This window comes from Cavia porcellus, unplaced genomic scaffold, assembly GCF_034190915.1.
Source record: "Cavia porcellus strain 051 isolate PalLab524CR breed Dunkin Hartley unplaced genomic scaffold, mCavPor4.1 scaffold_24, whole genome shotgun sequence".
In the NCBI taxonomy this organism is placed as follows: Eukaryota; Metazoa; Chordata; class Mammalia; order Rodentia; family Caviidae; genus Cavia; species Cavia porcellus.
Window position 1 is genome coordinate 30,558,398 of NW_026947507.1, and position 4,933 is coordinate 30,563,330.

The following is a 4,933-nucleotide window of genomic DNA, read 5'->3' on the forward strand; positions in this document are numbered from 1 at the left end:
TTAGTTTTTACCATTTTTCATATAAAATGTTCTCATAAAAAATTTCAAGAAGTCTTTGTGATAGAAATATTAATCCTCTGTCTATAATGCATGTAGCAAATATTTTAAAAATTCCTTGCTTTCTCCAATTTTCATATTCTTATGGTTTAATTTTGTTAATATTCACCTTTATAAAGTTAAACCTCTGTGTAAGTTGACTTACTTTTCTTTAGCAGAGATGTAGCCGTAGTCAATCTGAAAATAGTTTGTATAATATGTTATTTAATCTCATTAACAAGCATTGAAGTAAGAAATGATGGTCTTTAATGTTGTGTTAGCTTATTTTCTGGTTTTTTAGAGGTTTTTAAGCATGGCATATTTCTCATTGATGTATGTATGAGTGTGTGCATATATGTATTTCTTAGAAAGTGTTCTTGCTCCAATAATTATATTCTAAATTTTACTTATTATCATTTTGCTTATATTATCATCTTTCTTTTTTATTTTAAAAAAAGATCAAAATAAAAGAGGACATAACAAAATAGGTCAGAACAGAACAAATTAAGGAACATAGTGTTTCACTACAAGACAACCTGACATAACATAGTCTACCATAGTGTCTCTTTCCTTGAAACATTTGAGTATACCTTCATACACTATAGTATCAAACATAACAAGACAATGTAAAGCCATTCAAGAGAATGAAAGTATTACAGGGCATTCAGAACCAACTAATAGAAAATGAACAATGGTTACTATATTATCTCCTAGTCCATAAAAATTTTTGTTTAGACTATCACATATGATAAAATCCAATAAGATACAACATGATAAAACCAATGGAGACAGAAGAACAAAAGCTCAGTAGGACCTCAAAACAAGATGATATCAAATCAGCACTAGCTATTATAATGTCTTGTTTTCTTCAAAATATCTGTTCATACCATCACAGACAATAAAGTCAAACAACCCAAAATAAAACCATTCCGACTAATGAATGAAAACATTATAAGGCTTCAAAGCAATATAATGGGAAATCATGATTACCACATACTTTTATGTATTCTTACCATTTCTTACACTAGAGAAACTACTTGGTATTTATACATGTGAGTTTGATTTATTTTGCTTATTAGTATGGTCTCAAGCTGTATCCATTTATTTATAAATATCTCAATGTGATCATTCTTTATAGCTGAATAGTACTCCATTGTATAAAAGACCACAACTTTTTTATCCATTCCTCAGTTGATGGACACTTGGGTTGTTTACAAGGTCTGGCTATTACAAATTGTGCTGTTATAAACATGGGTGCACATGTATCACTGTGGTATGATGCTTTCCGTTCTGGGAATATGCCTAGAAGTGGAATAGCTGGAACAAATGGGACTTCCAATTCCAGCTAAAGAAATCTCCAGACAGACCTCCACAATGGCTGCACCAGTCTACACTCACACCAACAGTACAGGAGAGTTCCTTTTTCCCTACAGCCTCTCCAGCATTTGTTGTTGGTAGTTTTCTTGATCCTGGCCATTCTTTCAGGTGTGAGATGGAATCTCAGTGTGGTCTTAATTTGTATTTCTCTAATGACTAATGATGATGAAAATTTTTAATGAATTTATTTGCTGTTTGTATTTCTTCATCTGAGAATTGTGTATTCATCTTAGATGCCCATTTTTGGATTGGGTCTTTGAATTTTGGGGGTCTGAGTTTTTTTTTAATTCTTTATATGTTTTAGACAGAAGTCCTTTGTCTGAGGGACAGTTCACTAAGATTTTTTCCCAGTTTGTGGATTTTCTTTTCACTATGCTGGAGATTTCTTTTGATGTGCAGAAACTTTTTAATAAGAGGTGGTCCAAGTTATTGATTCTGGGAAGTATTTCCCATGTGGTTTGAGTCCTGTTCATGTCTTCAAGATTTTTATCCAATTTGTCTTCCAATAGATTTATTGCTTCTGTTTTAGTATTCAGATCTTTGATCCATTTAGATTTTAATTTAGTACATGATGATAGGCATGGGTCTAATTTTAGTTTTGGCATATGGAGACCCAGTTTTTCCAACACCATTTATTAAAGAGATTGTCATTCTTCCAGTGAACATGTTTGGCCCCTTTATCAAAGATAGGTTGGTTGAGTGTGTTTGTAGTTGTGGTTGTATCTTCTAATCTATTCCATTGATCTTCGGCTCTGTTTTTATTCCAGTACCACATTGATTTTACTACAGTTGCTTTGTAGTCCTGTTGCTTTGTGATGACTCCTGCCTGGACTTTGCTGCTTAGAACTGTCTTTGATATTCTAGGTCCTTCTGGTTCCAGATGAATTTTAGGAGTGATTTCTCTAGATCTCTGTGGTATGCTGATAATATTTTTACTGGGATTGCATTGAATCTGTATAAGAGTTTGGGGAGAATGGCCATTTTCACAATATTTATTCTTCCTATCCATGAGCAAGGGATGTCTTTCCATTTTCTGAGATCTTCTTCAGTTTCTCTTTCAGTGTATTATAATTTTTTCCTGTATAAATCTTTTACTTCTTTCATGAGAATAATACTTAAATATTTCATTTTTTTGGATGCTAGTGTGAAAAGTGTGGCTTCTCTTAGTTTTCTCTCTGTGATTTTGTTGTTAGTGTGTAGGAATGCTATTGATTTTTGAGTATTGATTTTTGTACCCAGTTACATTGCTGAATTTATTTATTATATCTAGGAGACTTTCATGGAGTATTGGGGGGGTCTTCTATGTAGAGTATCATGTCATCTGCAGATAATGATAATTCAACTTCCTCTTTTCTTATCTTTACCCTTTTTATTTCTCTCTTCTGTCTAATTGCTCTGGCTAGTATTTCCAGTACTATAATAAATAGGAGCCATGATAAGGGACATCCTTGTCTTGTGCCTGATTTTAAGGTAAAGGCCTTCAGTTCTTGGCCATTTAGTGTGATACAGGTTGTTGGTTTGTCATAGATGGCCTTTATCATATTTAGGTAAGGAAAATCTATTCCAATTTTCTGTAAGATTCTTATCATGAATGAGTGTTGAACCTTATCAAAAGCTTTTTCTGCATTTATAGAACTGATCGTGTGATTCTTACTTTTGGCTTTATTGATACAATGGATTTCATTTATTGATTTATGTATGTTGAACCATCCTTGCATGCCTGGGATGAATCCCACTTGGTCATAGAATATAATCTTCTCAATGATTTGCTGTATCCTGTTTGCCAGTTTTATTGAGTATTTTTGCATCTGTGAGATTGGCCTGTAGTTCTCTTTTTTAGTTGGATATTTCTCATGTTTTGGTACTAAAGTAATATTTCCTTCCAGGAATGACTTAGGAAGAATTGCTTCCCTTTCAATTTCATTGAAGAGTTTGAAGAGTGTGGGCAATAAGTCTTCTTTGTATTTCTTGCAGAATTCTGCAGTGAATCCGTCTGGGCCTAGGCCCTTCATTGTAGGTAAGACTTAATTACATTTTCAATTTCATCAATAGAAATTGGGTTATTCAGCAGTTTTAAATCTTCTTGACCTAGCTTTGGTACTTCATATATTTCTAGGAATCTGTCTATTTTTTCTGTGTTATGAAATCTATGAGAGTAGAGGTTTTCAAAATAGGTGTTGATGATCTTCTGTATTTCTACAGAGTCTGTAGTGATTTCATCTTTTTAATTCCTTATTGCATGAATTTTTCTTCCCTTTTTAAAATAAGGTTGGCTAGGGGCTTATCAATTTTATTTATTCTTTCAAAGAACTAACTCTGATTCATTGATTCTTTGGATTGTTTTCTTAGTCACTATTGCATTAATTTCTGCTCTGATTTTTATAATTTTCCTCTCTTCTTTTGGATTTGGGCTTGACTTGCTCTTCTTTTTCTAGGTGTTTGAGGTGTAGCATCAGGTTATTTATTTGTATTCTTTCTGTTTTCCTGATGTGGGAACTCAGTGCAATAAAATTTCCTCTGAAGACAGCTTTCGTAGCATCTCACAGATTCTGGTAAGTTGTATTTTCATTTGCTTATAGGTATTGTTTAATTTCTTCTTTAATTTTCTTTGTGATACACTGATTGCTCAAGAGTGTGTTATTCAATTTCCATGTGTTTGTGGCATTTTTTCAGTTTCTTTTATCATTAATTTCTGATTTCATGGCGCTATAATCTGATAACATGCATGGGATAATTTCAATTCTTTTGCATTTATTTAAATATGTTCTGGGGGATAGTATATGGCTTATTTTAGAGAATGTCCCATGTACTGCTGAGAAGAATGTGTATTCTGATGTTGTTGGATGGAACACTATGTATATGTCTATCAAGTACATTTGTTCACAGGTGTGATTCAGTTTGTTATTTCTTTGCTGATTTTCTGTCTGATTATCTGTCCCTTGGTGTCAATGGTGTGTTAAGGTCTCCTGTTATAATTGTGTTATTGCTAATTTATTTTTCCATTTATATTAATACTTGCTTTATATAACTATGTGCTCTGGAATTTGGTGCATATATATTTAAAATTGCTATCTCTTCCTCTTGAAGTTTTCCCCTAACCAGTGTGTGATGACCTTCTTTGTCTCTTCTGATCATTCTTGGTTTGAAGTTCACATTGTCTGCAAACAGAATAGCTACCCCAGCTTTTTGGGCGGGGGGGTTCCTGTTTGCATGAAGTATTGTTTTCTATCCTTTGACTTTCAGTCTCTGAGTATCCTTTTGTGTTAGATGGGTTTCTTGTAGACAGCATATGGTTGGATGTTGTTTCTTGATTCATTCTGCCAGTCTGTTTCTTTTAATTGGTGAATTGAGACCCTTTACATTAATGGTTATAATTGTTATATATTGCTTTATTGTTGACATGTTATCTTTCTGCTGTTGCATCTTTATCTTTCCATTCTGTTTAATTGTATGCTTTGCTTAGTGGTTTTTTCATAAGTGTATCTAAACTGTCTTTCAGTATTCTTTGCAGGGTTGGCTT